Consider the following 21183-nt stretch of genomic DNA (forward strand, 5'->3'; position numbering starts at 1 on the left):
CCGCTGCTTCCACCACCACGCCGTCGTGCTGCTGGATCTCCATCAACCTCTCCTTCCCCTTGCTGGATCAAGAAGGAGGAGACATCTTCCCCAACCGTACGTGTGTTGAACGCGGAGGTGCCGTCCGTTCGGCGCTTGGTCATCGGTGATTTGGATCACGACGAGTACGACTCCATCAACCCCGTTCACTTGAACGCTTCCGCTCGCGATCTACAAGGGTATGTAGATGCACTCTTTCCCCTCTCGTTTCTAGAAGACTCCATAGATTGTTCTTGGTGATGCGTAGAATTTTTTTAATTTCTACAACGATCTCCAACAAGGAGGTGCAGGACACCATTGTTGTGGGACGAAGTTGGAGACCGACCATTGTTTGGACCAGATTTGGTTAAAGAGTCTGAAGAGAAGGTTAAGCTGATTCGCGATAGACTCAAGGTAGCCCAGTCCAGGTAGAAGAGTTATGTAGACTCTAAATGCAACGAGACAGTTTACGAAGTTGGAGACAGTGTGTATCTTCGTGTATCCCCACTTCGAGGAGTGAAGCACATTGGAGTTAAGGGAAAGTTAGCACCACGTTTCGTGGGACCATACAAAGTTTTGGAACGTATGGGAGAAGTTGCTTACAAGTTGGAATTGCCCGAAGGATTGTCAGGAGTTCACGATGTGTTCCACGTTTCTCAGTTGAAGAAGTGCCACGCAGAGATGGCTGATATTCCTCTGAGAGATATAGTGCCGCTGGAAGCTATACAGTTGGATAGCGATTTGACCTACGTGGAGAAGCCAGTCAAGATTCTCGAGTTTGCCAGCCGAGTTACATGCAGTATGGTTATCAAGTTTTGCAAAGTTCAGTGGAGCCACCATATCGAAGATGAAGCCACGTGCGAACGCGAGGAAGACCTACGGAAAGATCACCCTCACCTATTTTCTAGCCAACCCGAATCTCGAGGGAGAGATTCATCTTAGGGGGGGTAGGTTTGTAACATCCCAAATATTCAATTTGGAATGTTATACATTAGATCATCTTTGCATATCATATTTTATTGAATTTTGGCTTGATCCTAGAAATTCTACTCAACTCAAGGACCCACGGAGAGAGTTGGGGATTTCGTTATTTTCATATTTGAGTTTTTCTCAAATTTGTAAAAGAGGATCATTTGATTTTAATTATTTTCTCTTCGAATATTTCTTTTATGAAAATAAAAGAGAGAGGATAAAATGACTTCCTCAAAATAAAGAAATATTGGAGATTTAATATTAAAATCAAATAAGAATTTTATTCGGAGTTTTATCGCTATTTTATTTGAATTAGGAAAAATATGCGTTTTTTTCAAAATTGCATTAGAGTCCCAAATAAATGTTCACCTTGTCCGGTAGATTTTTAGAGGACGGGGAAAATTTATTTCAGGATTTCTGGAGTCTATTTAGTATTTCTTTTATTCGTTTTTCTGCGCGGAATAATTATTTTTTTTTAAAAGGAGAAACCGACTTTGGGCCGTAATCACCCGGGACTCCGCCGGGGGCGGGGGGGGGGGCTTTATAAGCCGCCGAGGCCGAGGCCGCAGCCCACCAGCCCGACCCCGCCGAAACCCTAGCCGCGCCAGCCCCGCCGCCGCCGCCGACGCCGCCCCGCCGTGCCGCCACCGGAGCCGACCCCGCCACCGGACGCCGCCTCGCCGCCGCCCGACCCCACCGCCGGACGCCACCGTCGCCTCGCCAGAGGTAGCCGCCGCCGCCTTGGATTTCGCGAGAAAACTGATCGGTTTTTTTTTGAAACCCTAGATGTCTTTGTTATTCTATATAGATCGGTTTTTTCCGGTTTAGTTATTTAGCGAACGCCCGTTCGTTAGTTCATTTTAACGAACGGTTTTCACCGTTTAGCCGCAGCCAGCGAACGTTCGTTCGTTAGCCTGTTCGTCAGTTTTTATTTTTCTCGGATTTTTCCGCGATTATTTTCGATCGTGATTTCTGATCCGATTTTCGTTTTAGTTTATCTTTTCGCTCGTTTATCGAAATCAGGCGATTCAATCGCCTAGAGTTTCATCTCGAAACCCTCTTTCTGTTTAATCAACTTAAACAAGTTTTTGCTACTGTAAATTTGACTTTAGTCCAGAATAGTAAACGAAGCTTGTTTCTTTCGCAGTTCGAGTTTCGTTGCTTCGTTTGATTTGATTCTTTTTGCAAACCGGAGTTCTTAAGTTGAACTTTCTGGTTAGATCTTCTTATTTGAGTTTTACCCGTGCCCCTTGCTTGATTGCTTATTGTATGCTTGTTTGTTTGCGATAGAGTACCCGGAGTGCGAAGTGTGCTACTACGAGTCTCTAGGTTTCGCGGATCATCAGCAAGGCACGTAGCACTTTGATCATACCTCTTTACTACCTAGTTTTATTGCATTAGATCAATCCTCAAACATTGCATGGTTAGGATCTAATTTTAAATTGTGGGTTTGGGAAGTAGATGAGGTAGTACCTATTCACCTGTTTATTATCAAACCTATGGGAGTTACTTCTACGTTGCTTATATTGCTATGCTATGCTCATAGACGTGGATTGGGTTTGAGTGTGTTCATGACAGATGTGAGATTGTTACTTAATGGTTCAACTTAAGGTGGCAACTTTAATACACATCTGGGTGGATTGAGGCACCTGGGGAACCCAGTGTTGTCTGTATTTTTGGAAATCCCGGGGTACCGTGTGATTCTCCTATGGACTGCCCCCAGGCTCAAAGGGATCATAAGATTATTCATGCTAGAAACTTCCATGTGCAGCCACATGCCATTATGGGCTCTGGCATAGTTGAGTAAGTTGTGGGAAACCTTTCCATGATGGGCTAGCAGATGTAGGGGATTGTAGGTGTACATGCCTATCTATCGGTTAAGGGGACCTCTTCGGAAAGACTGTGTCTCGGTCATCCGTTTCTCAAACATCATGTAGTGCGAGAAATCAAATGGAGGAGATCGAGTCTTGTGGGTAAAATTGCGCAAACCTCTGCAGAGTGTACAAACTAATCATGGTTAGCCGTGTCCCCGGTTATGGACATCTTGAGTATCTAGTTCTTGGATTATCATGTGGATCTCATCACTCTAAATTAATTTTGTTGGGTTGTTAATTACTTTTAATTGGGATTGAGATGGGGTTTACCATTCTCAATGTTTTTCAATAAACTTTGTAGTTAAGTAAAATATATTCCTTTGTTGTAGGAAAAAATTGGCTTTCCGCAAAACATATCAACCATACAGCCTCCACCAGCCATATATGCATATAGTGATAGCTTTATTCTCTTCATTACTCTCTTGTGTTACATTGCCATCATATTCCATGTGCTGACCCATTTCTGGGCTGCAACGTATCATGTTGCAGACTTTTCAGACGACAAGGAGCCTTAGGTCGTGGCCTTTCACTCAGTGATGCCGTTGGAGTTGATGGACTCACTTTATCTTCCAAGCCTTCCGCTGTTATCGTATTAGATGGCCTTAAGCCATATTTATTATAATAAGTTCTCTTTTGAGACATTCGATGTAATAAGTATGTGATTGCTACTCTGTTATAAATCCTTCAAGTACTGTGCGTGTCAGCATTACCGATCCAGGGATGACACTGATGCACAGAGATCAGACTGGTTGAGGTCTGGTCGCTACAAAGATTTGCTCTCATTGTCTTCGCTCGAAGACATAGGATTTTGGTTGAGCATCACTTCAGTCACTCTGACTTTGTTCACTGGGACCCCACTTAACAGTACGGTGGTTCCTATGACTCAACAAAGAAGAAAAGGAAACAATGAAACAACTAAGTCTTCGCGCTCCATTGTCTTCACACGATGTCTTCTCATGTCATAGTCTTCAATGTGAATATCTTCACATACCACCATTATCTTCAATGTCTTCATACATTTTTAGGGGTCATCTCCGGTAGGTAAACCGAATCATTGAGGGACTACTACCTGTGTTATCCTGCAATTCTCACAAACACATTAGTCCCTCAACCAGGTTTGTCATCAATACTCCAAAACCAACTAGGGGTGGCACTAGATGCACTTACAATCTCCCCCTTTTTGGTGATTGATGACAAACTGGTTGAAGTTTTCAACGGGGATAAAAGTATGTGAAATTGTAAAGGATAAAGGTATTGTCTTCATAAGTAGCAAAAGGCTCCCCCTGAAGATGTGCATATAAAGTAATTTGCTTTTGGAATGCAAATGCACATGGCAGGTTGTACTTATGGAGATCCTCTTCAACTTATGAGACAATTCATCATGCATGATTTGATATGATGAAGATAATGACATGCATAATGAAAAATGGACGTCTGCAATATGACTTAGTGTGGGACTTATCATCGCACATGCGGAATTTATCAGTGCATCACAGAATAGCAGAAAACGTAGCAGACGACCATCATTCACCATTGCAGCTGAGGAGGAATAGTCAGAGTCTTCAAGAGAGGGAGTTCGATGCATGACATCATTCCTTGGAGGAGTGGAGTCAAACTTGAATCTTTCAGCGAAGCCATCGTCTTGAGGATCTGCTTCAGCACTTATCAATGTCAAACTCTTCCATGACCTCCGACAGGTTTCATGAGTGACAAAGGCATTCTTGGTGGGAAGGTTGCGAATGCGATTGACATCCACCAAGAGGCTTTGCATCTGTCGCTTTAGCCAGTAGTGATCCTTATCCTGTTTCTGATGAAGGGCGACGAGAAGCTCTCGGTCATTGAGGACATGAGATCGCTTTCGAGGCCTTTGCGCAATAGTGCTTTCAGTGGCTTCAGTTTGAGCACGGTGAGGTAAGCGTGCATTGCCAGCCAAAGGATAAACACGAGTGACTGCCTGGACTCCTTCAATGGGTTGTGCGAAGCTTTGGTGATCAGCATTGTGAAGAAAAACAGGCTCCTTGGCAGGCTCTGGGTATATGGCTTCAACTGACATATCAACCTCTGGCAAAAAGATCAGATGGTTGCGAGCAGAAGGCTGATAGTTGACAGCTGAATGAAGCTTGATGAGGCGCATAACCCATGGAGCGTAGAACTTCATACCAAAGAGACCAGAACCTGATGCAGCCAATTGCCTGACAAAGAAGTCTTGAGCATTGAAGCTGATGCCATTGAAGATATAGAAGACCAATGTCTTCATTCCTCCTTCAAGCTTCGCTGCTGAAGAATGTCCTTTGATGGGCCATAGAGTTCGCCTTATGATATGATAGATTGTTCGGGGTAGATACTCTAGGTCTTCAACAAAGAACTCTCTTGGGTAGTCAGCTTCGCGTGGTAGAGGCTTCATCATGCTTAGCATTTGGCTCATGTTGGACTCTGGCTTCTGAAAGATGCTCTCCAATGCATTGCGGTGACGCTGACAACCAGGCTCGAAGAGTTCACCTGGAGTGGGCAGGCCAGTTAGCTCAATGATATCAAGAGCTTTGGCTTCATGATGGACATTTCCTGTCATCCACTCAAGGACCCAAGTCTTCGGATCCCTGTTGTAGCCGCGAATGTGGAGGGTAGCATAAAATTGTAGCAGAAGCTCTTCATTCCAATGCTCCTTATCAGTCACAAAGTTCAGCAGACCAGCATCATGGAAGCAGTCAAGGGCTTCTTCTAGGTAGGGCAGTCCAGCAATGGCTTCACATATGTGGGAAGATGCGCCCTTGGTCATAGAGAACACAGGAATAATAGCTGCACTGCTGATAGCTCTAGAACCGATATGAGGAAATCCTTGGCTTGGAATAGGGGTTCTTCGCAATATCAAAGAAAGTGTTGTGCACAATGAAGCCATTTGCATTGAAGGACCCTGGTGAAGTGGCAGTGCCTAGAAACCTGGGCAACCTTGGCTTTGGCTTCTGGACCTGAGGCCTGTGCTCGACATGATAGTCAAATTGAGGACCAGCAGCAGGCGGAGGAACCAGAATGGGCCATCTGACCGTAACCAACTGACCATGATCATATGCTTGCTCGATTGTGTGTGGCCTTGGAGGCGGTACAGGAGCAGTGGCATTGACTTCAGGCTGCAGATTTGCATCAGGTGCAGCATTGGCTTCAGGCACGATCACTTCAGGCACCACATTAACTTCAGGCGCCACATTAGCTTCAGCCATGACAACGTCATTGGCTTCAGTGTTGGTGTTGTTGGTCGCCGCAATGTTATCAACCTCCACTCGAGTAGCTGGAGGGTCAGACACGTTCTCCTCGAGAACAACCTCAGGGTTGGTTGGGGGTGTAGCAATACGTTCTTCTTCAACTCTTGACTCTTCTTGTTCATCGGTTGATGTAGCCGGAATATCTTCAGCCGCTTTGGCTTCAGACGTGGAGATGTTCGCAGTAGGAGAGGCTTCAGGAAAAACTTGGCGTGATACTGATTGGTGCTCTTCTCCTTCTGGAACACTCGATAGAGTGACTTGTGGCCTTGGTCCTTTGCGAAGCCTGCGGAACGCTGGCGATGCTTGTGGAGATGGAGTAGGTTGGGCCTCAAAGTCATCATCTTCAAGCACCGGAGCGGTGACTTGAGTTGGGGGAGTAGTTGGTGTTTCTTCTTCACGGGGGGATTCTTGAGGGTGATCAGCCCATGAATCATCCTGAGCAATTGGCGTCAAAGGACGACAAATGCTGATGAGTTCGCTGTTCGTGAGAACAGGCGATGATACCACATTGTGCTCGATCTGAGGAAGGACTTCATCATCTTCTACATTGTCTTGGGGACCAATGTCTTCAGCTGCGGTAGGGTTGACAGCTGGAATGTCTTCAGCTTCAGGAGCCTCTGGGGAAGCAGGCTCATGAATTATCAAACGACGCTCTTGTTGTGCAGATGCAGGACAAGAAACAGAAATTGGCTCGACAACAAGGGGCTCTGTGGGAGCAGCCCATTCTTTCTTCTTGGTTTTTCGCTTCTTGGTAGGTGGAGCATCGTCAGTGGTGTTCTTGGTCTTGCGCTTTTTGGCTTTGGCTTCAGCTGCCCTAGTTTTCTGAAGCTCTGAAGCCACTGTGGGGTGTAACCTCCCAATCTTCCCAATTTGGATGTTAATAGATCATTCATATGCATCTCATATTTTTCCATGCATTATTTGTTTTCTGCAATATTCAAATCATTATGCAACAAAAAGGCAATTTATTGGAGTGGAGATAACATGACTTCTCCCCTATTTTAAAAATGTTCATAATGTGCATAATATTATTTCCAGTTCATCTGTTATGTTCTGGTAATTTTTGCAATCTTCAAAATATTTATTTGACTGTTTTGTTGCTGCTATGTGTGGCCTACTGCATAAAAACTATTTTCGAAAATTGCATTAGTGTTGGAACTAGTGTTCCTGTAGTTTATAGCTGTAGGGCTATTTTGATGTGTGTCTAGGTATTTTTATTTAGAATTTATATTGTGTGTTTTATGTTATTTATTTCGTTCTGCTGCTGTAGTTTTTGTTTAAAAACAAAACAGAGCCAGCCGGCCAGCCCGCCAACTGGCCCACCGCCCGCGGCCCAGTGCGCAATAGCCGCAGCCCGCTAAACCTAGCGAAGCGGAATGCCCGCTCCCTCGCACCCGACCCGCGCCCGATCCACCCTTCGCCTCCAGCCGCTGACAGCGGGTCCCGCGCCCTGCTCATCCCCTCCACCGAGTCGGACACCGCGCGCCGCATGCGCGCACGCACGCCGAGGCCGACCCGGATCGATCCGGCGCCTGGTCGATCCCGTGCGAGCCAGGGACATCACACGCGAGCCCAAGACCCTGAAGAACCCTACCGCAGCCCCTTCTCCATCCTTTCCTCGTCCGCACGAGCACCTAGGGTGAAACGGATCTCGCCGGAGGAGCTCCAAGTCCGCCGGACGCTGCCGTCGCCGTAAGAACTCGCAGAGCCATGCCGCCTGCTCCGTTCGAATCCCCGCTCGAAGCCACTCTTGTAAAACACTTTCTCGTGGCCGAGAATGCAGCATCACGGGAAGGACAAGCTCGCCCGTCGCCGCCGGAGCATAGCCGCTGTTCACGTCGTCATCGCTGCCCGCAGAAGACGCCCCGCCGCCGTTGAGCACCACCTCCGCCACTCCATGCCGCCTCCGCCCATCACCTCGCCTTTGCCGGAGACCCACCGGAGGAGCGCCGCTGCCAACGCCCGAGACCGCCATCGTTTTCCTCTGTTTTGGGTGAGCACACACGCTCAGCCAATCAAGAACTGCCATGTGGTAGTTGCTACATGAGCTGCTACAGTAACCGACCAGGAGAATTCTGTTTCTTTTTGTTCTTTTTCAGTTTTCAATTCTAACTTCAATTAGCTATAACTCCTATTCTATAAATCCAATTTAGGTAATTATTTTTCCTGTGCACTCACAAAAATCAGCACATTATCACAACACCAACTTTGCACATGTCTACGCCTTTCAAATTTGGATTCGTTCGGATTTGAATCAAATCGTCCGGAGGCCGTAACTTTCAAACCGTTCATCGGAATCGATTGTTTCTTTTTGCGTTGTGACCATAGTGCATTTTAGGTGCTGTTAAGCTTCTGTTGTTGAGTTTTAAAAATGGTTTCCTTGTTGTTGGTTTTGTTTTGGTTCTTTTCGTGTTCCGGTGATTGATATGTTGAATTGTGTGAAACGTGTAGATTGTCCGGAGTGCGACACGAGCTATTGTCAGGAGTGTGACTTTTTGTACCAGAACCAAGGCAAGTTACATGTTGATCATCCTTTACCTATTGTTTTCTATGCATGTAGTTATATCACACTATGAATATATGCATGTATAGGATTATTATTATTTTGCTATATTGTTGAGCTATCTCCCGTCATTGCAGATCGTGGTAGTTGTAGTTTTGCTATGCCTTGTAGACGGGGTTGGTTCGAGTATTCATTGAGCTTATGTGAGGATTATATATTTAACATATTGAGTAGTAACTCAGGATTTAACTCACCTCTGGGCGGAAGTGGTATTGCTTGGTGTTGAGGGAAGGCATCATGGGGTCTTGCACCTTTTCTAAGGCCATGCGCTCATGAGAGTGCACCCTAAGTGGAACACCGCCCAGGTTCAAAAAGATCAGACAAACTTAGTGACTAGTAGCTTCCATGTGCGGCCACTGGCTATATGGGCTCTGGCTTAGTTAATCAGTTGTTGGAACCCTTGCCCAGACAGTGTCGACAGATGTAGCATATGTAGGTGGGATGTGGTCGTCAGGTGGTTAAGGGAACCTCTTCTGAAAGACTTCATCTCAATCTTCAGATTGGGTCCAGTGGGTAAAGCGTACAAAACTCTACAGAGTATTAAAACTAATCATGATTAGTCGTGCCCCCGGTTATGGGTAAATTTGAGCGACTATGCCATGACAGTTGTTGGATGATCTTGACAGATGTGACACTTAATAAATTTGTTGGGCAACTTAATAAAGGGTAGGTTGGAGTTGATTTTTTCCAACTCAACCTTGTGTATATAATTGTAGTAATAAAATAACTGAATAAAAATTTGACTATTAGGTAGTTATGAGGACAAAATCAGCTTTCTGCAAAAATAAACCCTCAAGCCTTCCTTTTGTTATACTATGCATATACATGTAGGTCTGCTATATTATTACTCCTGTGTAACTTGCCAATACATTCAAAGTATTGACGTATATGGCTGCAACGTCTCATGTTGCAGGATATTCAGACGAAGAGTAAGGTACCGTTAGGGTCGCGAGTCTGCACTCAGCATCGCCAGTGGGCTATGATAGGACTCATCATTATTTTCTACTACTTTCCGCTGTTTGATTGAATAAAGCTAGCCAAGTGCTATGCAGATTGTTTTATTTTATACATTCTGGATCATACCTTGTAATAAATGATGCACTTGCTATTCTGGTATTCATCTATACTGTGTGTGCTAGCGAGTTCGATCCAGGGACTAGCACAGTAAGCACAGAGACTCAAATCATTCGAGGTTTGGTCGTTACAGATGGTATCAGAGCAGTGTGTTGACTGTAGGACGTGACCCTAGAAAATGGATTAGAAAAGCCATAGGAGTGAAAATTATTTTATAAACTAGCTATACTTCTTACTGTTTATTAGTTAACCCCCACAAGTATGTTGACCAGTTAAGTAGGAACTAGTGCTGAGACCACCATTTATGTTTGTTTTATATTGCAACGTTATCGTGTTAGCGTATCTGATTATGCCCACTTTCATGCCCTATTATATCTATAACTCATCTATGCTTGCCCACCAGATGCCGCCGAGGCGTGATACTAGACGCAATGCTGCAGGAGGAGACAACAATGGCAATGGCAGAGGTAATGGTAATGGAAATGGAGGGAACAATAACCAGAACCACCAGGTTACACGTGCGCCAAGGGATTTGAGTCAGGTGCAGTGCTTCGGGTGTAAGGCTATGGGGCACTATGCCATAGATTGCCCAAGGGCAAAGAACTCAGGATCCAGCAAGCCAAACCCCTTCCAAAAGGGTCATGTAAATCATGTTAATGTGGAGGAGGTTTACAATGAACCTGATGAAGTGATTGGTAAGTTCTTGATTAATTCAGTACCCGCAGTTGTTCTTTTTGATACTGGTGCATCGCATTCATTCATTTCGAGGGTATTTGTTGATAAACACGAATTGCCAACCAAAACACTTAGTATGCCTATTAGAGTGACTTCCCCAGGAGCTGAGATGATAGCAGGTGTTGGTTGTCATCAGTTGACGTTGTCTATTGGGAAGCATGAGTTTCCTACAGATTTGATTACATTCAAGTCACAAGGTCTGGATATTATTTTGGGTATGGATTGGTTGCAGTTATATAAAGGTCGTATTGATTGTGCCAGTCCATCTATTACTCTCAGTGCACCAGGAGGGAAGAGGATCAAATATGTATGTAAGTATAAGCGTGATCAGGTACAGGTGAACTCTCTTAAGGGGGTAGCCTAGAAGAGGTGCTAGTCGTGAGGGATTATCCAGATGTGTTTCCAGAGGAGTTGCCAGGTATGCCACCAGATAGAGATATTGAGTTTCTTATTGATTTAATACCGGGCACTGGACCTATTGCAAAGAGACCGTATAGAATGCCTCCTCAAGAGTTGGAGGAATTGGAGAAGCAGATAAGAGAATTGCAGGCACAAGGATTTATTCTCCCATGTTCATCACCTTGGGGAGCTCCAGTTTTGTTTGTGGAGAAGAAGGATGCGACCTTGAGGATGTGTGTTGATTATCGTTCTCTGAATGAGGTAACCATTAAGAATAAGTATCCTTTGCCTATGATAAATGATCTGTTTGACCAGTTGGAGGGAGCTACTGTGTTTTCTAAGATTGACCTTCGTTCTGGTTATCATCAATTAAAGATTCGTGAGCAAGATATTCCAAAGACTGCTTTTACTACGAGGTATGGGTTGTATGAACATACTGTTATGTCATTTGGATTGAGTAATGCCCCTGCATACTTCATGAGTATGATGAACAAGGTGTTTATGAAGTTCTTGGATAAATTTGTGGTTGTTTTCATTGATGATATATTGGTGTTCTCCAAGAATAAGCAAGAGCATGAGGTGCATCTGCGTTTGGTATTGGAGAAATTGAGGGAACATCAGTTGTATGCCAAGTTCAGCAAATGTGAGTTCTGTCTAGATGAGGTAGCTTTCCTTGGACATGTTGTGTCAAGTAATGGAGTTGCAGTTGATCCATCTAAGGTTGTTGCAGTTACAGAGTGGGAGACACCCACGACAGCTAGAGAGATTCGCAGCTTCTTGGGCCTTGCAGGTTATTACAGGAGGTTTATTGAGAACTTTTCCAAAATTGCAGAGCCTATGACTGAATTGTTGAAGAAGGAGAAGAAGTTTGTTTGGACTGATGAATGTGAAGCCAGCTTTCAGGAATTGAAGCAGCATTTGGTTACGGCACCAGTTTTAACTCTGCCAGACATACATAAGGACTTCCAGGTATATTGTGATGCTTCTCGTCAAGGACTTGGGAGTGTTTTGATGCAGGAAGGTAAAGTTGTTTCTTATGCTTCACGCCAGCTTAAGAATCATGAGCATAATTATCCTACACATGATTTGGAGTTAGCCTCAGTTGTGCATGCATTGAAAACTTGGAGGCCATATCTTATTGGTAATCATTGTGATATATTTACTGATCATAAGAGCTTGAAGTATATTTTTACTCAAAAGGATTTGAACCTCAGGCAGAGGAGATGGTTGGAGCTTATTAAGGATTATGATTTGAATGTCCAGTATCATCCTAGTAAGGCTAATGTTGTTGCTGATGCGTTGAGTCGTAGGAGCCATGCTAATGCAATTAATGTTGATAATATGCCACTGGAGTTATGTGAGCAGTTCAGGAATCTTAGGTTGGAGATGGTTCCTAAGGGATATTTAGCAACACTTGAGGTAAAGCCTACTTTGCTTGACAGGATCAGAGAAGCTCAAAAGGGTGATAAGGAGATCGCTGAGATAAAAGAGAACATGGTTAATGGTAAGGCAGAAGGTTTCCATGAGGATGAACATGGAGCCATATGGTTTGAGAAGCGTATTTGTGTACCTCAAGATGCTGATATCAGGAAGTTGATTCTTCAGGAGGCGCATGATTCACCTTATTCTATTCACCCAGGTAGTACTAAGATGTATTTGGATTTGAGGGAAAGATTTTGGTAGCCTAGTGTTGGGGATCGTAGCAGAATTTTAAAATTTCCTACGCATCATCAAGATCCATCTATGGAGTATACTAGCAACGAGAAGAAAGGAGTGCATCTAAATACCCTTGTAGATCGCGAGCGGAAGCGTTCAAGTGAATGGGGTTGATGGAGTCGTACTCGTCGTGATCCAAATCACCGATGACCGAGCGCCGAACGAACAGCACCTCCGCGTTCAACACATGTACGGAGCAGCGACGTCTCCTCCTTCTTGATCAAGCAAGGGGGAAGGAGAGGTTGATGGAGATCCAGCAGCACGACGGCGTGGTGGTGGAAGTAGCGGGGATCCCGGCAGGGCTTCGCCAAGCACAAGCGGGAGGGAGAGGTGTCACGGGAGGGAGAGGGAGGTGCCAGGCGCTGTGGTGCTGCTGCCCTCCCTCCCCCCCACTATATATAGGCCCCCTGGAGGGGGGGCGCCGGCCCTGGAACCCATCTACAAGGGGGGCAGCGGCCAGGGGGGAAACTTCCCCCCCAAGTCAAGTGGGGCGCCCCCCACCCCCAGGGTTTCCAACCCTAGGCGCAAGGGGAGGCCCATGGGGGGCGCCCCAGCCCACTAAGGGCTGGTTCCCTTCCCACTTCAGCCCATGGGGCCCTCCGGGATAGGTGGCCCCACCCGATGGACCCCCGGGACCCTTCCGGTGGTCCCGGTACAATACCGATAACCCCCAAAACTTTCCCGATGGCCGAAACTGGACTTCCTATATATAATTCTTCACCTCCGGACCATTCCGGAACTCCTCGTGATATCCGGGTTCTCATCCGGGACTCCGAACAACTTTCGGGTTTCAGCATACTAATATCTCTACAACCCTAGCGTCACCGAACCTTAAGTGTGTAGACCCTACGGGTTCGGGAGACATGCAGACATGACCGAGACGCCTCTCCGGTCAATAACCAACAGCGGGATCTGGATACCCATGTTGGCTCCCACATGTTCCACGATGATCTCATCGGATGAACCACGATGTCGAGGATTCAATCAATCCCGTATACAATTCCCTTTGTCAATCGGTACGTTACTTGCCCGAGATTCGATCGTCGGTATCCCAATACCTTGTTCAATCTCGTTACCGGCAAGTCACTTTACTCGTACCGTAATGCATGATCCCGTGGCTAACTCCTTAGTCACATTGAGCTCATTATGATGATGCATTACCGAGTGGGCCCAGAGATACCTCTCCGTCATACGGAGTGACAAATCCCAGTCTCGATCCGTGCCAACTCAACAGACACTTTCGGAGATACCCGTAGTGTACCTTTATAGTCACCCAGTTACGTTGTGACGTTTGGCACACCCAAAGTACTCCTACAGTATCCGGGAGTTGCACGATCTCATGGTCTAAGGAAATGATACTTGACATTGGAAAATCTCTAGCAAACGAACTACACGATCTTTTGTGCTATGCTTAGGATTGGGTCTTGTCCATCACATCATTCTCCTAATGATGTGATCCCGTTATCAATGACATCCAATGTCCATAGTCAGGAAACCATGACTATCTATTGATCAACGAGCTGGTCAACTAGAGGATTACTAGGGACACATTGTGGTCTATATATTATCACATGTATTACGATTTCCGGATAACACAATTATAGCATGAACAATAGACAATTATCATGAACAAAGAAATATAATAATAACCACTTATTATTGCCTCTAGGGCATATTTCCCACAGTCTCCCACTTGCACTAGAGTCAATAATCTAGTTACATTGTGATGAATCGAACACCCATAGCGTTCTGGTGTTGATCATGTTTTGCTCTAGGGAGAGGTTTAGTCAACGGATCTGCTACATTCAGGTCCGTATGTACTTTACAAATATCTATGTCTCCATTTTGAACACTTTCACGAATGGAGTTGAAGCGACGCTTGATATGCCTGGTCTTCCTGTGAAACCTGGGCTCCTTGGCAAGGGCAATAGCTCTAGTGTTGTCACAGAAAAGAGTCATTGGGCCCGACGCATTGGGAATCACCCCTAGGTCGGTAATGAACTCCTTCATCCAAATTGCTTCTTGCGCTGCCTCTGAGGCTGCCATGTACTCCGCTTCACATGTAGATCCCACCACGACGCTTTGATTGCAACTGCACCAGCTTACTGCCTCTCCATTCAAAATATACACGTATCCGGTTTGTCACTTCGAGACATCCAGATCTGTGTCGAAGCTAGCGTCGACGTAACCCTTTACGACGAGCTCTTCGTCACCTCCATAAACGAGAAACATATCCTTAGTCCTCTTCAGGTACTTCAGGATATTCTTGACCGCTGTCCAGTGTTCCATGCCGGGATTACTTTGGTACCTTCCTACCAAACTTACGGCAAGGTTTACATCAGGTCTGGTACACAGCATGGCATACATAATAGACCCTATGGCCGAGGCATAGGGGATGACACTCATCTTTTCTCTATCTTCTGCCGTGGTCGGGCATTGAGCCGTGCTCAATTGCACACCTTGCAATACAGGCAAGAACCCCTTCTTGGACTGATCCATATTGAACTTCTTCAATATCTTTTCAAGATACGTACTCTGTGAAAGACCAATGAGGCATCTTGATCTATCTCTATAGATCTTGATGCCTAATATATAAGCAGCTTCTCCAATGTCCTTCATTGAAAAACACTTATTCAAATAGGCCTTTATACTTTCAAAGAATTCTATATCATTTCCCATCAATAGTATGTCATCCACATATAATAAGAGAAATGCTACAGAGCTCCCACTCACTTTCTTGTAAACACAGGCTTCTCCATAAGTCTGTGTAAACCCAAACGCTTTGATCATCTCATCAAAACGAATGTTCCAACTCCGAGATGCTTGCACCAGCCATAGATGGAGCGCTGGAGCTTGCATACCTTGTCAGCATTCTTAGGATCGACAAAACCTTCCGGCTGCATCATATACAATTCTTCCTTAAGAAAGCCGTTAAGGAATGCCGTTTTGACGTCCATTTGCCATATCTCATAATCATAGAATGCGGCAATTGCTAACATGATTCGGACGGACTTCAGCTTCGCTACGGGTGAGAAAGTCTCATCGTAGTCAACCACTTGAACTTGTCGATAACCCTTAGCGGCAAGTCGAGCCTTATAGATGGTAACATTACCATCCGCGTATGTCTTCTTCTTAAAGATCCATTTATTTTCTATGGCTCGCCGATCATCGGGCAAGTCAGTCAAAGTCCATACTTCGTTTTCATACATGGATCCTATCTCGGATTTCATGGCTTCTAGCCATTTGTCGGAATCCGGGCCCGCCATCGCTTCTTCATAGTTCGAAGGTTCACCGTTGTCTAACAACATGATTTCCAGGACAGGATTGCCGTACCACTCTGGTCCGGAACGTGTCCCTGTGGACCTACGAAGTTCAGCAGTAACTTGATCCGAAGCTTCATGATCATCATCATTAACTTCCTCCCCAGTCGGTGTAGGCACCACAGGAACATCTTCCCGCGCTGCGCTACTTTCCGGTTCGGAAGGGGTGACTATCACCTCATCAAGTTCCACTTTCCTCCCACTTAATTCTTTCGAGAGAAACTCTTTCTCCAGAAAGGACCCGTTCTTGGCAACAAAGATCTTGCCTTCGGATCTGAGGTAGAAGGTATACCCAATAGTTTCCTTAGGGTATCCTATGAAGATGCATTTTTCCGACTTGGGTTCGAGCTTTTCAGGTTGAAGTTTCTTGACATAAGCATCGCATCTCCAAACTTTTAGAAACGACAGCTTAGGTTTCTTCCCAAGCCATAATTCATACGGTGTCGTCTCAACGGATTTCGACGGAGCCCTATTTAAAGTGAATGCGGCAGTCTCTAAAGCATAGCCCCAAATGAGAGCGGTAAATCGGTAAGAGACATCATCAGATCGCACCAATCCAATAGAGTTGCGATTACGACGTTCGGACACACCGTTTCGCTGAGGTGTTCCAGGCGGCGTGAGTTGTGAAACGATTCCACATTTCCTTAAGTGCGGCACCAAATTCGTGACTTAAAATATTCCTCCACCACGATCTGATCGTAAGAATTTATTTTCCTGTCACGTTGATTCTCAACCTCACTCTGAAATTCCTTGAACTTTTCAAAGGTTTCAGACTTGTGTTTCATTAGGTAGACATACCCATATCTACTTAAGTCATCAGTGAGAGTGAGAACATAACGATATCCTCCGCGAGCCTCAACACTCATTGGACCGCACACATCGGTATGTATGATTTCCAATAAGTCGGTTGCTCGCTCCATTGTTCCGGAAAACGGAGTCTTGGTCATCTTACCCATGAGGCATGGTTCGCACGTGTCAAATGATTCGTAATCAAGAGACTCCAAAAGTCCATCTGCATGGAGCTTCTTCATGCGCTTGACACCAATGTGACGAAGGCGGCAGTGCCACAAGTATGTGGGACTATCGTTATCAACTTTACATCTTTTGGTATTCACACTATGAATATGTGTAACATCACGTTCGAGATTCATCAAGAATAAACCATTGACCAGCGGGGCATGACCATAAAACATATCTCTCATATAAATAGAACAACCATTATTCTCGGATTTAAATGAGTAGCTATATCGAATTAAACGAAATCCAGATACAATGTTCATGCTCAAAGCTGGCACTAAATAACAATTATTGAGGTTTAAAACTAATCCCGTAGGTAAATGCAGAGGTAGCGTGCCGACGGCGATCACATCGACCTTGGAACCATTCCCGACGCGCATCGTCACCTCGTCCTTTGCCAGTCTCCGCTTATTCCGCAGTTCCTGTTTTGAGTTACAAATATGAGCAACCGCACCGGTATCAAATACCCAGGAGCTACTACGAGTACTGGTAAGGTACACATCAATTACATGTATATCACATATACCTTTGGTGTTGTCGGCCTTCTTTTCCGCTAAGTATTTGGGGCAGTTCCGCTTCCAGTGACCACTTCCCTTGCAATAAAAGCACTCAGTCTCAGGCTTGGGTCCATTCTTCGACTTCTTCCCGGCAACTGGCTTACCGGGCGCGGCAACTCCCTTGCCGTCCTTCTTGAAGTTCTTCTTACCCTTGCCTTTCTTGAACTTAGTGGTTTTATTCACCATCAACACTTGATGTTCCTTTCTGATCTCCACCTCCGCTGATTTCAGCATTGAATATACCTCAGGAATGGTCTTTTCCATCCCCTGCATATTGAAGTTCATCACAAAGCTCCTGTAGCTCGGTGGAAGCGACTGAAGGATTCTGTCAATGACCGCATCGTCCAGGAGATTAACTCCTAGCTGAGACAAGCGGTTGTGTAACCCAGACATTCTGAGTATGTGCTCACTAACAGAACTATTTTCCTCCATTTTACAGCTGAAGAACTTGTCGGAGACTTCATATCTCTCGACCCGGGCATGAGCTTGGAAAACCATTTTCAGCTCTTCGAACATCTCGTATGCTCCATGTTTCTCAAAACGCTTTTGGAGCCCCGGTTCTAAGCTGTAAAGCATGCCGCACTGAACGAGGGAGTAATCATCAGCACGTGATTGCCAAGCGTTCATAACGTCTTGGTTCTCTGGGATGGGTGCTTCACCTAGCGGTGCTTCTAGGACATAATCTTTCTTGGCAGCTATGAGGATGATCCTCAGGTTCCGGACCCAGTCTGTATAGTTGCTGCCATCATCTTTCAGCTTGGTTTTCTCTAGGAACGCGTTGAAGTTGAGGACAACGTGGGCCATTTGATCTACAAGAAATATTGTAAAGATTTTAGACTAAGTTCATGATAATTAAGTTCATCTAATCAAATTATTCAATGAACTCCCACTCAGATAGACATCCCTCTAGTCATCTAAGTGAAACATGATCCGAGTTAACTAGGCCGTGTCTGATCATCACGTGAGACGGACTAGTCAAGATCGGTGAACATCTCCATGTTGATCGTATCTTCTATACGACTCATGCTCGACCTTTCGGTCCTCTGTGTTCCGAGGCCATGTCTGTACATGCTAGGCTCGTCAAGTCAACCTAAGTGTATTGCGTGTGTTCCGAGGCCATGTCCGTACATGCTAGGCTCGTCAACACCCGTTGTATGCGAACGTTAGAATCTATCACACCCGATCATCACGTGGTGCTTCGAAACAACGAACCTTCGCAACGGTGCACAGTTAGGGGGAACACTTTCTTGAAATTATTATAAGGGATCATCTTACTTACTACCGTCGTTCTAAGCAAATAAGATGCAAAACATGATAAACATCACATGCAATCAAATAGTGACATGATATGGCCAATATCATTTTGCTCCTTTGATCTCCATCTTCGGGGCACCATGATCATCTTCGTCACCGGCATGACACCATGATCTCCATCATCATGATCTCCATCATCGTGTCTTCATGAAGTTGCCATGCCAATGATTACTTCTACTTACATGGCTAACGCGTTTAGCAATAAAGTAAAGTAATTTACATGGCGTTATTCAATGACACGCAGGTCATACAAAAATAAAGACAACTCCTATGGCTCCTGCCGGTTGTCATACTCATCGACATGCAAGTCGTGATTCCTATTACAAGAATATGATCAATCTCATACATCACATATATCATTCATCACATCTTCTGGCCATATCACATCACAAGGCACATGCTGCAAAAACAAGTTAGACGTCCTCTAATTGTTGTTGCAAGTTTTTACGTGGCCTGTATAGGTTTCTAGCAAGAACGTTTCTTACCTACGTACAACCACAACGTGATATGCCAATTTCTATTTACCCTTCATAAGGACCCTTTTCATCGAACCCGTTCCGACTAAAGTGGGAGAGACAGACACCCGCTAGCCACCTTATGCAACTAGTGCATGTCAGTCGGTGGAACCTGTCTCACGTAAGCGCACGTGTAAGGTCGGTCCGGGCCGTTTCATCCCACAATACCGCCGAAACAAGATAAGACTAGTAGCGGCAAGAAGAATTGGCAACATCTACGCCCACAACTGCTTTGTGTTCTACTCGTGCATAGTAACTACGCATAGGCCTGGCTCATGATGCCACTGTTGGGGATCGTAGCAGAATTTTAAAATTTCCTACGCATCACCAAGATCCCTCTATGGAGTATACTAGCAACGAGAAGAAAGGAGTGCATCTACATACCCTTGTAGATCATGAGCGGAAGCGTTCAAGTGAACGGGGTTGATGGAGTCGTACTCGTTGTGATCCAAATCACTGATGACCGAGCGCCGAACGGACGGCACCTCCGCGTTCAACACACGTACGAAGCAGCGACGTCTCCTCCTTCTTGATCCAGCAAGGGGGAAGGAGAGGTTGGTGGAGATCCAGCAGCACGGCGGCGTGGTGGTGGAAGTAGCGGGGATCCCGGCAGGGCTTCGCCAAGCACAAGCGGGAGGGAGAGGTGTCATGGGAGGGAGAGGGAGGCGCCAGGGGCTGTGGTGCTGCTGCCCTCCCCCCCCACTATATATAGGCCCTCTGGAGGGGGGGCGCCGGCCCTGGAACCCATCTACAAGGGGGGCGGCGGCCAGGGGGGAAACTTCCCCCCCAAGTCAAGTGGGGCGCCCCCCACCCCCAGGGTTTCCAACCCTAGGCGCAGCGGGAGGCCCATGGGGGGCGCCCCAGCCCACTGAGGGGTGGTTCCCTTCCCACTTCAGCCCATGGGGCCCTCCGGGATAGGTGGCCCCACCCGGTGGACCCCCGGGACCCTTCTGGTGGTCCCGGTACAATACCGATAACCCCCGAAACTTTCCCGGTGGCCGAAACTGGACTTCCTATATATAATTCTTCACCTCCGGACCATTCCGGAACTCCTCATGACGTCCGGGATCTCATCCGGGACTCCGAACAACTTTCGGGTTTCTGCATACTAATATCTCTACAACCCTAGCGTCACCGAACCTTAAGTGTGTAGACCCTACGGGTTCGAGAGACATGCAGACATGACCGAGACGCCTCTCCGGTCAATAACCAACAGCGGGATCTGGATACCCATGTTGGCTCCCACATGTTCCACGATGATCTCATCGGATGAACCACGATGTCGAGGATTCAATCAATCCCGTATACAATTCCCTTTGTCAATCGGTACGTTACTTGCCCGAGATTCGATCGTCGGTATCCCAATACCTTGTTCAATCTCGTTACCGGCAAGTCACTTTACTCGTACCGTAATGCATGATCCCGTGGCTAACTCCTTAGTCACATTGAGCTCATTATGATGATGCATTACCGAGTGGGCCCAGAGATACCTCTCCGTCATACGGAGTGACAAATCCCTGTCTCGATCCGTGCCAACTCAACAGACACTTTCGGAGATACCCGTAGTGTACCTTTATAGTCACCCAGTTACGTTGTGACGTTTGGCACACCCAAAGCACTCCTACGGTATCCGGGAGTTGCACGATCTCATGGTCTAAGGAAATGATACTTGACATTGGAAAAGCTCTAGCAAACGAACTACACGATCTTTTGTGCTATGCTTAGGATTGGGTCTTGTCCATCACATCATTCTCCTAATGATGTGATCCCGTTATCAATGACATCCAATGTCCATAGTCAGGAAACCATGACTATCTGTTGATCAACGAGCTAGTCAACTAGAGGCTTACTA

Source organism: Triticum aestivum, chromosome 4D (assembly GCF_018294505.1).
Source record: "Triticum aestivum cultivar Chinese Spring chromosome 4D, IWGSC CS RefSeq v2.1, whole genome shotgun sequence".
NCBI classification, from domain to species: domain Eukaryota; kingdom Viridiplantae; phylum Streptophyta; class Magnoliopsida; order Poales; family Poaceae; genus Triticum; species Triticum aestivum.